The following is a 15259-nucleotide window of genomic DNA, read 5'->3' on the forward strand; positions in this document are numbered from 1 at the left end:
CTCTGCAATGTGTGTGCTCTCTTAAAGGACTCCAGCAAGTGGGTTAAGACCCACTGTGAATGGGTGGACTCACATCTCCATGGGAACAACCTAAACAGAAGATCCCCCCCAACAATAAGTCTGTTAAAGAACATAGGCTTTCCTAGGGTTCATAACAGATTGAAACCAGCATACCAACCACAAAGCTAAAGAAGAGAGGTAAAGCTAAAGAAGAGAAATAAAATCCTATCATCTGATAATTATGATCCCTGCATACTAAATAAAAAATGGGCAAGAGTGTTGCAGGAGCTGTATAAATGGAACCACTGCCAGTTTAGACATGCTGTTCTGAGAAGCTGGCATTGTTTTTTGAGTAAATACAATGTTTTTGCTTCCTTGGTTGTTCCAGAAAATACATGCAACGGATTGGCTTAAACAAATGGAATTTATTAGCTCACAGTTTTAAGGCTAAAATAAAATCCAAATCAAGTTATCTTTAAGGCTTATGCTTTCTTCCTGAAGACTGGTATTCTGGGTCTGGCTGCCATTGATCCTGGGTCTTCAGCTTATTACATGTAAAGGCACATGAGGGCACCTTCTGTCCTCTCCCTTCTCTTCTGGGTTCCATTATGTTCAGGTTCTGTTTGCTCACTCTGTGGATTTCTATATTTCTGTCTGAATTTCATTCTACTTATTAAGGATGCCTGACATAGAATTAAGACCCACCCTGACTGAGATGGGCCACACCTCAACTAAAGAACGTCATCAAAAAACTACTTTCAATGAGTTCATATCTGTAGGCGTGGATTAAGTTTAAGAATGTGTTTTTCTGTGGTATAAATAACAACAAACCAAGAAAAACAGCCTCCAGATTTTTTACCTTCATCTTTTCTATTTTGTTTAGACAAAATATTTAATAATATCTTATCATGAGTTCCCTAGAAAACACAGCTAAAAGCAAAATTTATGTGCTAATGCTTCCTGGGGGTGCATTTATAGGGAAGTAAGAATGAGGGAGAAAAGTAAAGAGATGCAAGAATGGAGGGAGGAACCCTTTGCTGAGTTGGACACAGCTTCACAATGAGCATGGGTAGTTGCTCAACCTTCAGAGTATCACCAGAGAAGTCACAGGAGATGACTGCCTTTGGAACTGTCTGTTGGGGGAGAAAATGTGGGCAGTTGAGCTGCTTGTTCTTTCCAATCTCTTGTCTCTTGTTCATCAAAGACTATTCCCTAGAGTATTAATTCTCCTGCACTCCAAGAGATCCAGTGGAGTAGATAGAGCACAATCACAGGGATCACTCTCTCCATCCTAGCTTGGAGACTTCATCTTAGTCTTTGGTGATGGTAGCAGAAGCAACATCCAAGTCTTTACAAGCATGGAAATAGAGTGAACCATTGCTAGGATTCCATACAGGAAGCAAGGAGGTTGAATAGTTGAATAGAGAGGGAGGCCTTGTGTGTAGGTCAGGGCAGTGCACAAGTGGGTGCAGAAGAAATGATGTCTGGGGGCTATAAATTCTGTCAAAAGCAAATTACAAACTAGAAATAGCTTATCATATTACACTATGAAACTCTTGGTAGGGAGTTAAGTATGCTTGGGCAGAAACAATTCTGACTCAAAAACAGATTAGTTCTTTTTTTTGTATACTTCATTTTTTGGCTTTTTAAATAAAATACAGTTATTCTAAAGCCTGTGCTTGTATAGTAAGTTAGTGTGTGGTTTGAAGCTATTATGTACCCTCAAAAGCTGTATTTTAATCCTGATCCAATCTTGTGGGGTAGCCATTTCTTTTAATTCTGACTCAATGTTTGATAAGAGTGTCTCCACATAAATATGGCACGCCCAATTGTGGGTGTGACCTTTTGATTAGATGGAGATGTGATGCCCCCTATTCATAGTGGATCTCGATTAGTTTAATAGAGTCCTTTAAAAGGGGAAATGTTTTGGAGGAACCTGAGATGCATATGCTTGGAGATCAGTTGCTTCAGAGCTGACAGAGACATGGATGTTTGTAGATGCTTGGAATGCCAACAGAGAGAGCAAATCTGTAGACATGGGCAGAGCCCAACAGACATTGCCATGTGTGTCCTCATAAGATGCTAAGTAAGCTAGAACTGAGTGTTGTGTCCTGGAGGAGTTAAGTGAAGGCCCACAGATGCCTAGAGAGAAAACCACTGGCATCAGAAGTTGGGAGAAATTGAATTGGAAAGAAGGGCCAGCAGATGCCAGTCTTATGCCTTCCTAGATTGGCCTTCCTTGAGCCAAGGCATATTTCTCTGGGTGCCTTAGGTAGACATATTTATGGCCTGTTCTAGTTTGCTAGCTGCTGGAATGCAATACACCAGAAACGGAATGGCTTTTAAAAGGGAGAATTTAATGAGTTGTGAGTTTACAGTTCTAAGGCCAAGAAAATGTCCCAATTAAAACATGTCTAAAGAAATGTCCAATCAAAGGCATCTAGGGAAAGATACCTTGGTTCAAGAAGGCCGGTGAAGTTCAGGGTTTCTCTTTCAAGTGAGAAGGCACATGGCGAACACAGTCAGGGCTTCTCTCTCAGCTGGAAGAGCACATGGCGAACACGGAGTCATCTGCTAGCTTTCTCTCCTGGCTTCCTATTTCATGAAGCTCCCTGGGAGGCATCTTCCTTCTTCATCTCCAAAGGTCGCTGGCTGGTGGACTCTCTGCTTTGTAGTGTTGCAGCATTCTCTGCTCTCTCTGAATCTCTCTGAATCGCTCATTCTCCAAAATATTTCCTCTTTTATAGGACTCCAATAAACCAATCAAGATCCACCCAAATGGGTGGAGACATGCCGTCCCCTAATCCAGTTTAAAAACCATTCTTGACTAAATCACATCAACCAGGGAGATGATCTCATTAGTTTCAAACATACAGTATTGAATAAGGATTATTCTACCTTTTAGAAATGGGATTTATATCAAAACACGGCTTTTCTTAGGGGGCATACTTCCTTTCAAACCAGCACATTCCACCCTCTGGCCCCTAAAAAAGGCATGTTTTTCCCATATACAAAATACATTAATTTCATAACAATATCAGAAATTACCTATCAGTAGCAATACAATGAAGTACAAAATTAGAGATAGTATAAAATCTCATCAAGTCAGTTACAGACATGATCTGTCCTAAGGCAAAATTTTCTCCATTTGCTCTGGACCTTTGAAAACTCATGGCAAGTTATTTGCTGCCAACATATAAAGGAGGAACATTCACAGGATACATAGACACATTTCCATAGGGGGGAAGGAACACAGGGGTCACCGGACCTATACAGTTTCGAAAACCCGCAGGGCAAAGTCCATTAGATTTCAAAGTCTGAGACTCATTTATCCTCAGGGCTTTAGAAAGTGGCAGTCCCACCCTTTCCAAATGCCTACGCCTGCCTCTCTCTGAATGCAACCTTGGGGGATATTGGGGAGACCACCTTTCTCTCGGCTCCAACCTCTCCAAGCATTGGGGCCGCACCCAGGCTCTCTGCCATCTCCGGGGCACACACTCAACCCCTCCATGTGGTGGCAGCCAGGCTCTCCCCAAACCCCAAGGAATGTGCTTCACCTTCTCCAAGGCCTGAGGCAGCATGACTCTTCCACTGCAACGAGGTGGGAGGCCCATCCTCTGCCTTTGGGGCAAACTCACCCTCTCCATGGGCTTGGGTGGGTCTGCTCTCCTGGCCTGAGGCTTCTTGACTTCAGACCTCAGCGTCCATGGTTTTGCCTCTGAAGTTATTTTTCCTCCAATGTGTCCCTTCTCTGAACCCCTCAGTCCAGACTGGCAGCGGCTCTGTTCATACAGGTCCCACAGCACTCTCGTTGGCTTTCTATGCAGTAGCCTCGGATCATGCCCATCAGACATAAGGAGTTTCCACAAATCCTTCCTGGATAATTTCATGTCCGATCCTGACTTTTTCTGAAATGACTGGCTGGTTCCACATTTGGTTAAATCCACACACAAGACACTATACTCTGGAGTCTCCCTTTCTGTAGGCCCAGAATTTTCCAGGACCTCAGTTTCTGGTTTCTTTTTACTCAAGAGTTCAGTTCTCAGCTTATCTCTTTCCTTTCGCATTTCACTATAAGCTGTGAGGAGAAACCAGGCTGCACTTTCGACATTTAATTTGGAAATCTCTTCTGCTAAATATCCAAATTCATGGCTTTTAAAATCTGCCTTCCAGCCAAAGCCACTAGTCAATTTTGCCAGATTATCTGCCATTTTAAAACAAGGATCGCCTTCCTTCTAGTTTGCAATAACATGTGCCTCATTTCTGTGTAAGGCATCATCAGAGGTATCTTTAGAGTCCACATTTCTACCAACAGTCTCTTCAAAGCATTCTAGGCCTTCTCTATCAAACTTCTCACAACTCTTCCAGAATCTTTCCCATATCCATTTAAAAAGCCGTTCCAGCATGTTTGGTATTTGCAAACTGCAGCAGCAGCACTCCACTCTCCGGTATCAAAATCTGTTCTAGTTTGCTAGCTGCCGGAATGCAATATACCAGAAACGGAATGGCTTTTAAAAGGGGAATTTAATGAGTTGCTAGATTACAGTTCTAAGTCTGAGAAAATGTCCCAGTTAAAACAAGTCTACAGAAATGTCCAATCTAAGGCATCCAGGGAAAGATACCTTGGTTCAAGAAGGCCGATGAAGTTCAGGGTTTCTCTCTCATATGGAAAGGCACACGGTGAACACGGTCAGGGTTTCTCTCTCATCTGGAAGGGCACATGGCGAATACGGCATCATCTGCTAGCGTCTTCTCCTGGCTTCCTGTTTCGTGAAGCTCCCCGGGAGGCATTTTCCTTCTTCATCTCCAAAGGTTGCTGGCTGGTGGACTCTGCTTCTCATGGCTATGTCATTCTGCTCTCTCTGAATCTCTCATTCTCCAAAATGTTTCCTCTTTTATAGGACTTCAGAAACTAATCAAGACCCACTCAAATGGGTGGAGACAGATCATCCCCTAATCCAGTTTAACAACCATTCTTAACTAAATCACATCAACCAGGGAGATGATCTCATCACAGTTTCAAATATACAGTATTGAATAGAGATTATTCTACCTTTTAGAAATGGGATTTATATCAAAACATGGCTTTTCTTAGGGGGCATACTTCCTTTCAAACCAGCACATGGCCTTAGAACTATAAACTTGTAACTTATTGAATTCCCTTTTTAAAAGCTATTACATTTCTTGTATATTGTTTTCTGGCAGCATAAGCAAATTAACACAGATTGCAAATACTAAACATGTTAGAACAGCTTTTTAAATGGACAAGGAGAAGATTCTGGAAGAGCTGTGAAGATTTTGAAAGAGAAGATCTAGAATGCATTGAAAATTGTTGGTAGAAATGTGGACTCTAAGGATACTTCTGATAAGGCTTTAGACAGAAGTGATAAATGTATCATTGCAAACTGGAAGGAAGGCATTCTTTGTGATTGGAAGGCAGAATTTGAAAGTGATGAACTTTGATATTTAGCAGAAGAAATTTCCATACTAAATGTGGAAAATGTAGTCTGGCTGCTCCTTGCTGCTTATAGTAAAATGCAAGAGGAAAGAGTTAAGTTCAGAACTGAACTCTTGGGTACAAAGAAAATGGAAATTGATGGTCTGGAAAAGTCTGGGCATTCAGAAAGTGATACCCCAGTGAATAGGGTCCCATGTAAGATTTAACCAAACATGAAACAGTCAGCCATTTCACAAAAAGCCAGGATTGGAAATGGATTTATCCAGAAAGACTCTGTGGAAAGTCCTATTGTCTGATGGTTATGATCCCTGCATACTAAATAAAAAACTGATAAGAATGTTGCAGGAGCTATGTAAATGGAACCACTGCCAGTCTATACTAAAAGGGTCAGAAAAGGGATAAAATTGAATGAAAAATGACTTCAGAGAAAGAACCATGGACGCTAAGGTCTGAAGCCAAGAAAACTTGGGCCAGGATAGCTGACACACCCATGCATTTGGAGAGGGTAAATTTGCCCCAAAGGCAGAGGGCAGACTTTCCATCTCAATGCTCAGGAAGAGTTTTGCCACCCCAGGCCTCGGAGATAGTGGAGTGCATAAACTGGGGATGGGAGCCAGGCGGGGAGCCGGGTTGCCACTGCATTATCCTGGAGGACTTGAGTATGTGCCTTGGAGATGGCAGACATCCCGGGTGCTGCCCTGAAGCTTGGAGAGGGTGGATCCAAGAGAAAGGTGGTACCCGCAATGCACCCTGGTGTTGCAACTCACTCCAGCATTTGGAGAGAGAGAAAGACCACTGCAAGGTCCTTGGAGAGTGTGGACTGCTGCTTTCTAAACCCTCAGGATAAATGACTCTCAGACTTTGAAACCCAATGGAGTTTGTCCTGCAGGTTTTCAGAATTGTTTTGATCCTATGAGCCCTGTTTCCTCTCAATTTCTTCCTGTGACAATGGAAACATGCATCCTATTAACTGTCCTGTCTTTTTATATTGGCAGCAGATAACTTGTTCTGACTTTCACAGGTACAGAGCCGGAAGAGAACTTTTTACCTTAGGACAGACAATGCCTGCAACTGACTTTGATGAGATTTTGTATTGGTTTATATTTTTATTTTATTTGTATTATTACTGAAATAGGTTATGGCTTTGTGAGGTTATAATGGAGTTAATGTATTTTGCATACAGAAGGAATATGTCTTTTTTGGGGGGTCCAGAGGGTAGAATGTTCTGGTTTGAAACTATTAAGTACCCCAGAAAAGCCATGTTTAAATCCTGATCCAATCTCATGGGTACAGCCATTTCTTTTCATCCTGATTCAAATCGTAGGATGGAAACTTTTGATTATAGTATCTCCACAGATATGTGACATGCCCAATTGTGGGTGTGACCTTTTGATTAGATGGAGATATGACTCCAACAATTCAAAATGGGTCTTTCTTAGTTTACTAGAGTCCTTTCAAAGGAGAAACATTTTGAAGAAACCTCAGATGCAGATACTTGGAGAACAGATGCTTGAGTGATGGAGACACAGATGTTTGGAGGTGCTTGGAGTTTTGACAGAGAGAGCAGTTTCCTAGACATGGGCAAAGCCCAGCAGACATTGCCATTGCCTTCCCATGTGATGCTAAGCAAGCCACAGCCCAGAAATTTGCCCCACAGAAAATTTTTCTAAGTAAAGACCCACAGACACTTAGAGAGGAAGCCACTAGAACCAGAAGCAGGAAGTAATGGAGCTAGCAACAAGGATCAGTGGACATCAGCCACAACCCTTCCCATGTGACAGACATTGGCCTTTCTTAAGTCAAGGCATCTCTTTCTGGATGTCTTAGTTTGGACATTTTTATGGCCTTAGAACTGTAAACTTGTAACTCGATAAATTCCCTTTATAAAAATTAACCCATTTCTAGTATTTTGCATTCTGGCAGCATTAGCAAGCAAAAACATCATAATAAAGAGCTTGCACAAAAATGTTTGAACTAGAGGCATTATACAGGAATACTAAAACTGACAATTGAGCACTTTCATTTTACACCGACTTTGGAATGCATCCTGAAGTATTCAAAAGAGTAGATTTCTGATTGAACAAAAGGGAAGAACACTCAACCAAGTTACATTTGATACCAGTTTATTTTCATCTTTGAATACATGAGCACTTCTCTTTTTTTTCTCCCTTTTGTTACTATCTTGTATTGTGCAATTAATTCTAGCAATCTCACTAGAGAATAGCATGAAAAGTGAGAAATCAGGATAAGAGCCATGGTCATATTCCACGTTCTTAAGCACAGAAGTAATAAATAGGCTAAAGGCTCCAAGAATTTGGAAGATTACAAAAGGAAGTGCAATTCTTGAAAGAAGTACACAAAGTTCTTATGCTTCTAAAGTTATTATCTGGGTGTATTTTCAGAAAAAATTACATGCCTGTCTAGTAAAGACTTAACCCTAGGGCCACAGTGGCTCAGCAGGCAAGAATGCTCGCCTGTCATGACAGAGGACCCGGGTTCGGTTCCCGGTGCCTATGTAAAAAAAAAAAAAAAAAAAAAAAAGACTTAACCTTAACCAAAGAGAGGTCTGATCCTTGCCCATAGTCCCTGGGAGGAGATCTGTAAGCCCTCGGGATTTCCTATCTTTTAACAGTGTCCTGAAAGAAATCCTAAGGCATGCAATGACATGGATGAACATTGAGGACATTATATTGTATGAAATAAGTAGGATGCCAAAGGACAAATACAGTATGATTTAACAAAAATGAGTTAATTACAATAAATGAAATCAGAGTATTAAAATCTAGAATATATTGTTACCAGGGAATAAGGTAGAGAAAGGGGAGCAGATACTTAATGCACGCAGAATTATTAACTAGGTTGGATTTAAATGATTGCAAATGGACAAAGGTCTTGGTAGCACAATGCTATGAGTGTAATTAAAAGCACTGAATTGTGTGTGTGATATTGGTTGAAAGGGGAGGTTTAGTGTTTAATATTTCACTGGAAAGAAAGCTAGAGGACAAAATAAGGGACTGTAATACACAGTGCAACCTGCGGTGGATGATGACTGTGATTGATAATACTAACATAAAAATGTTCTTTCATGAACTGGAGTAAGTGTATGTCACTATTACAAGGAGTTAATGAAATAGTGATTTGTGGGAAAAATGCATCTACTTCAAACTATGGACTATAGTTGGCAGTAATGTTTTAATATTCTTTCATCAACAATAACAAAGTTACCACACCAATGCTAAGGGCCAGTAATTGGTGGGGATAAGGATATGATTATGTTGCCTTTTTTTTGGTAAAGAAAATATTCTATAGTTGATTGTGATGATCAAGACACAACTTATGTGATGATACTTTGAGCCACTGATTGTATACCTTGAATGGATTGTACGATATGTGAAAATATCTCAACAAAAGTGCTTAGATTTATTTATATATAAATATATAAGGATCCTAGGGAATAATGGATCTTGATTGTGGTGATAGTAAGACTGTATATACCCATGTGACAGTCTCTCATAACGGACATTAAAATTGTGTAGTTATTTGAAATACTCAATTGAACTTCAATAAAGCTGTTTTAGAAAACTTAAGCTATTGAAATACAATTTCTGCATACTGAAAAAAATCCAATCAATATAGAAACATAGTTATGAACCATCTTAAAAGGAATCACTCAAAACTCATATCATTTAGAGGGAATGCCAAAGTTGGAATTCCATACTGTCAATACAAGATTTCAGTTCAGATTATGTTATTTTTGTCATGGCTACTAGCAGAACTTCCAACATTCTCAAAGTCACTTTAGATAAAGAAAAGAAACAAGCAAGCAATACTTAAAATGTTGAAAATGCAACTCAGATGTTTTGATAAACATAGCAGCACATTCCATAAATTGAAGTTGTCAGGATATTACTGGTGTATTCTAAGTTGTACAATGTGTCATCAAGCAAACTCTACCTGTCAAAAGTGATGGAGCAATTTCCCATCTACAGTACACTCACTTCTGCAGATGAAAGTGACAGAAAACAGGTGAACAGGTTCAGGAAGTGAAATCAATTCATCCTGCAAAAATCCTTTATTTACCTAAGATATATTTGGGCATAATGTGCCCAACGAGGTACTTCACTCATATCATTAACGTGTCAATTAGGCAAAGCAAATGCCAGTTCAGCAATTCTCTTTTTTAACAATTGCTACAGCGTCTTTGGTAACTCTTACCACTTACCCAAATAACTTTTTTTTTCTTACATAAAAGCTCAGCAGTTCCAACCGGAAGTGAGTGGAAAGCTTCTGATTTCAGGCAGATGCAACAAGAATTTTCATCTGATGTATTCACGATAAGGGGTAGCCAGAATGGAATTTGGTAAGAAATCTCTACTTGCTTGCAAACTTAAGGCACTTATCTACGCACCGTATTTCTGTCAGTGAAAAAAAACCTAGAAGTTGAGGAGGGGCGATTCTCACAAGTGATGAAGAATGCAAGAGACGTATAGATTTTTGAGCCTTGAAGTTTTGGAAGTAAGACTTGCCAGGCTCATAAAATATCACCTGATATTTTACTGAAAACTAAAATTTCTTCCTAAAAACTTTACCTTCAAAAAATCTTGCTCAAAGAGCACAAGTCCAAAATCTTCTCATCCCCCTTTCTAAAATGTAGAAGAAGATTCTTAGGGGTGGAGTGGTGTGTGTGTTGATTCCTGATCAACGTGAGCCTCACTGGGAACTTGTTAGAAAAGCCAGTTTTCAGGTACCACCACCACCCTCTTGAATCAGACTCTAGGGAGGGGCCTATCCACCTGCATTATCATAGGTTCTCCAGATGATGCTGATGTAGTCTCAAGATTGAAAACTATGATCAAAGTAAGAGATCAGTGGGACAAATCACTTTCTGTATGCCTTGAGAGATTAAATGAGGTAAAATGCTGTGTAGTGTTTGGCATAAAATATGCTCCAAAAGTACCCTCTCTAAGCAGAATCCAGATGAGTGTTTTTTAATCTACTGTGCTGAGATAAGCTATAATCACACTCTGAGGGTCTGTGGATTTTTCCTCAGATTGGCTTGAACCCCAGTCACCAATGCGTGCTACCCTATGATTCACTCTGAGGTCAGCTAGGGCTGCGACTGTAAGAAAAAACAAACCAACTCTTAACAAATTCCATTCTGGCTACCCCTTATTGTGAATATATCAGATGAAAGTTCTTGTTGCAACTCCTGAATCATTTAGGAGTTTCTCCCTCTTGCATGGCACACCCTCCTCAGCTGTGTGACTCCATTCCCCACCGCCACTGCAGAGGCAATGATGAGCACTGCCCCCTCCAAACCCCTGCCCTTCCCCCCAAGATGACATGTCTACCACTCTGGTTTCCAACAGTGAGGCATAGAGACATTTAAGATTCTGAGCCCACTTATTACAGCCAGATAGCGGAGAGGCCAGTGTGATGGGAAACCAATAGAAAGACACCTGACCTCACCTGACCTCATTGTACTTCAAGCCCCATCTATTCAGCCACATTATCTTCCGGGCTCCTTCAAGTGGGACGTATCCCAGTAGAGAAACAACTCTAGAGGCTGTACAAAATTGGTACTTTAGTTCCTATCTCATTTAACTTCTAAGTGGTTAAGGGGAATTATTTTTCTTGTTTCACAAATGTCTTATTGGTGGGAAAAATTATGGGAGTGGAGACACATGGGCTGCTTGGCGATTTTATGTTAACACATCAGGCTTTAAGCACATGCTGTTGTAAGTAACCATTAGTTTGCAGGTCCCAGCTTTCCAGGCCTGACGTGCTCTTTGCCCTTTTTCCCCAGGTGGTCTTCCTTCTCCTGGTCATCTTACATTAGCATCTCCAAAGGAATGAGCAGTCAGGACTCAAACTGGAATCACTTTAAGATGTTCACTTGTGTACATTACCCTCCTCTAGCTCTTAAAAAAGCCTCAGATTTTGCTGGGCACCCTGATGCTTCTGCCCCACTAGGGTTCACGGAGTAACAGCTGGGCCCTTAAGGGAGGAGGGGAAATAGATTTGATTCACTCCCAGTACCTGCCATTCTGCTTCACCTCCAACCTTCCCCTACACATGAAGTGCTAGGTTTCTTAGTTAACCTGTATTTCAGCTTAGTGTAGCTTGAAGAGTTAGCCATTTCAGGCAGCCCTTTGGATCTCTCTCCAGGGAAATCCTCAAATGGAGACACACAACTCCACCCCTAAGAATCTTCTTCTATGTTTTAGAAAGGGGGATGAGAAGATTTTGGACTTGTGCTCTTTGAGCAAGATTTTTTGAAGGTAAAGTTTTTAGGAAGAAATTTTAGTTTTCAGTAAAATATCAGGTGATATTTTATGAGCCTGGTAAGTCTTACTTCCAAACCTTCGAGGCTCGAAAATCTATACCTCTCTCGCATTCTTCATCACTTGTGAGAATTGCCCCTCCTCAACTGAATTAAAGATAATACATGAAGGGTGAAAATGGGACATTTTAGTTATCCATTTATACCAACTACTGTGGATGCACCCCTTTGAGAAATGTGGGAGATTCTTAAGTCAAAAAGAAGCATCTGTCCATGTCAAGCAAGACTACACAATCATTGGAAGATTGGGAAAGAGGGAGATGTGAGAGATGACTCCATTTAATGCCTTTCTGCACACAGTTGAGAGCTGCTGTGACCACTGTGGACTCTGAGAAACCCAGCAGCCTCTTCACTGTCTTCTCTATCCATGATTTCAGCTCATCCAGCTCCCTCTTGAACGGTGCTATTCTTTGGGAGAAGGAGAAAGGTAGGTCAAGTAGAACATAATACTGCACCTAATAAATTCAGTCCTTTTGCAGATGCCAAAAGTTAATCCAGTCCTCTGGGTATGAACCTTTATAAGTGGGTCTTATTGATTAAGGCTTGGCCCAGGGTGGGTCTTAATCCTTGGCCTGGAGTGCATTGCGAACTGGATGCTGCAAACTCGCTGGCATTGGAATGAGGCCCAATAAGATTTGAAGAAGCCGATTTCGTGGCCTTGCATGAACCTCACACAGTGGGATTGCACAGAGGCACCGACTTTCTCCCCAGCAACTGTCTCCTTGCACGCAGTCAGCACCACCAGTGGTTGGCTAACCGCTCTTGCAGAATCTGAGGGAGAAAGTGGCTGTCAAAGAGTCATGGGGCAGTGGAGAATTTGGAGCATGCATCAAAGGGTCAAGCCAAACCCCACCCCTGGGGGTGGGGTAGGGGTGAGATCATGATGGCGCCCTTAGTTCTGACAGCGGGCCCTGAACCTGCTGGAGTCTTTTTGTTCTTCTTTCTTTTTAAAAAATACTTCCTTAATCATATACATAAAAGGGGAATAAAGTGCAGCATACCACGTTGACAGAGGAAGAGAGCAAGATATTTCTCCTTTTGTCCCAATGCCTGTTTGTCAGAGTTCTTGAGATCACACAAACAAATGGAGGTATGATGGAAAGTAGAAAAAGAGAGAAGACTGAGAGAGCGAGACAAAGGGGCAGAGGCCAGGGCTTGCAGTCATCTCAGTCAGTGGGCTCCAACACAAATCCACTCAGTGCACATTCCCTAGTGTTCAGCCCATGCTTTTTGAAATGCTCCTGAGCCATGTTCACTGTAGGGCACTGTTTAAATTTCATCTCCCCAAAGCTCAGATCTTTTGCTGGACCTTTCCAGATGAGCTCACATTTGTTGGTTTTCTTCATAGCTTCCTTCACAGATACCTCCTCATCATTTCCCTTTGTGTTAGATGTCTGTTCATCCCACTTTATCTGATGTAGTATAAGACACTTAAATTTCTTCTGAGACTTGGGGCCCCTTCCACTGTTACCACATTGACATCCTTGTGCAGTACCACCACCCCTGTCAGGTACAGTTGTCCAGCATTGGCCTCAATCTTGAACTTCTTTGCTGGATGGCTAAAATTTTGAACTCTGTATACAGATAAGTGTACCTCCTGGGGAATGTCTTCTTTAAGCTTTCTCATTTTCTTGTCCTTTCTCTGTTCTGCTATAATTTTTGTTTAGCATTGACCTCATCATGAACTTTCTGTCTTTTTGCCATTTGAGCTCTGACGTGGGCTTCTATATTGGCAGGGTCCTGAACAGCTTCTGTTCCTAACACTTGCATTAAATTGGAGGTTCTCATTTTGGATTCTTGGAGAGGCAGCAGGCCCAGCCTGACTTTCTCTTGTAGTTCCTTCAGTGCTTGCCTCCTTTTTCACCTCTGAAGTTTCATCTGTCCCTTCTTAATGAGATACACCCCCCCGAATAACTGGAGTGTCATTGTCGATTAGAGGGTTGAGCTGGGCAGGATGTTCAACAAGATTTGTGATTCCAAAATAACCTTTCTTCTTGGGATTTTCCTCTGTAAGGTCAAAACCCCTGGGGATGATAGAAGTGACCCTTATTCAATTGCAGGGATATTACCTTCCTTGAACTTCTTCTTAGGAGCACTGAGGGCTAGGTTACTTGAAGTATGGTTGCCTGTTTTTCAAGCTGTCTGTGAAATCTCAGTCTGCAGTTTGTCCTGTTGAGACTTTGTCTGTATTGTTGGGCAATCTTCACAATTTTTCCCTTGCTATGGAATTTAAAAGTGTGTCCCTGGTTCTGAGAAGGGGCACTTGAGACTTGGGGGGGGACAAAAAAAGTTCTTGGACTTCATGTCTTCTGATGGGTTTTCTTTTAGCTGTTGCTTGAACTGTTTCCTCTTCACAGCACAATATTGGCTTTCAGAGTAGGCATATGGTGTGTCAGCTCAATCTTCTTGCCTGTGGCATCTATAGTGAGATCCTGCTCATCTAGGATCAGTGGTGTAGGTTTAGTTTGATCTTTTAACTCCACTTTTGGTGGAGTAGTGCCCATGGTATGGAGATTGGCCAGGCCTGCCACCTTGGCATTGCCAGCGAGCCCTGGCTTCAGTGCCAACTGGGCTTGGATGCGGGCTTGTAGTTCAGTGGCTTTCCTTGCCTTCTTACTTGCATCATACATGAAGGTGGTGACCCGAGAGGGTTGAATAATGTTGCCAATTGGAAGTCACTCCAGGTGAGAGGAAGAAGGAGTCTTTGGCTAAGATCTATGGGGTTAATGAAGCTCAGCTGTTTTTTCTCTCCTTGATTTGCTGTGTTGCTTCCCCCATCATCTGTTTGAACTGGAGCTTGGTCAGCATGCCAGGGCTCTCTGATGGAGGTCCAGGAATCACTTCTGGCTCCTCTTCCACCTCAGAACACGGTAACCATTGCTTCTTTACTCCTGATGATTGCGTGGAAATCTCAGAGTCATACACAATACTCCCTTCACTTCTTGCTTTCTCCTCCTTTCACTGCTAGACTTGGAATGCTGAGAACTTCCACCTTCCAGCACAGCCTCAATTTGTCCACAAATTGAAGAGTCGAATCATCAAGGAAAGTTTTCAGGTGATTGGCTGCCTTTCTTTTTTGTCCATGCCCTTCCCCACACATTTCAATGCAGCAGTGACCACTGTGGGCTCTGAGAAACCCAGCAGCCCCCTCTCTGTCTTTTCTGTCCATGGTTTCAGTTCATCCAGCTCCCTCTTAGACAGTGTCATTCTTTGGGAGAAGGAGAAAGGTAGGTCAAGTAGAACTTGATACTGCACCTAATAAATTTCAGCCCCTTTCTCAGAAGCAAAATGTTAATCCAGGCCTCTGGGTGTGAAAATTTATCAATGGGTCTTCTTAATTATGTTACTTTAATTAAGGCATGGCCCAGGGTGGATCTTAATCCTTGGCCTGGAGTGCTTTATAAATGGATGCCACAAACTCTGTGACATTGGAATGAGAGCCAATCAGATGTGATGCA

The 15259-nt window shown here is 41.7% G+C and overlaps 1 pseudogene; it reads right to left on the reverse strand.

The window, feature by feature from the left end:
- Positions 1-12967: 12967 nt before the first annotated feature.
- LOC143657950 (U4/U6 small nuclear ribonucleoprotein Prp3 pseudogene) lies at positions 12968-15008 on the reverse strand (annotated as a pseudogene).
- Positions 15009-15259: the final 251 nt, after the last annotated feature.

The sequence above is a fragment of the Tamandua tetradactyla genome, chromosome 15 (genome assembly GCF_023851605.1).
Source record: "Tamandua tetradactyla isolate mTamTet1 chromosome 15, mTamTet1.pri, whole genome shotgun sequence".
In the NCBI taxonomy this organism is placed as follows: Eukaryota; Metazoa; Chordata; class Mammalia; order Pilosa; family Myrmecophagidae; genus Tamandua; species Tamandua tetradactyla.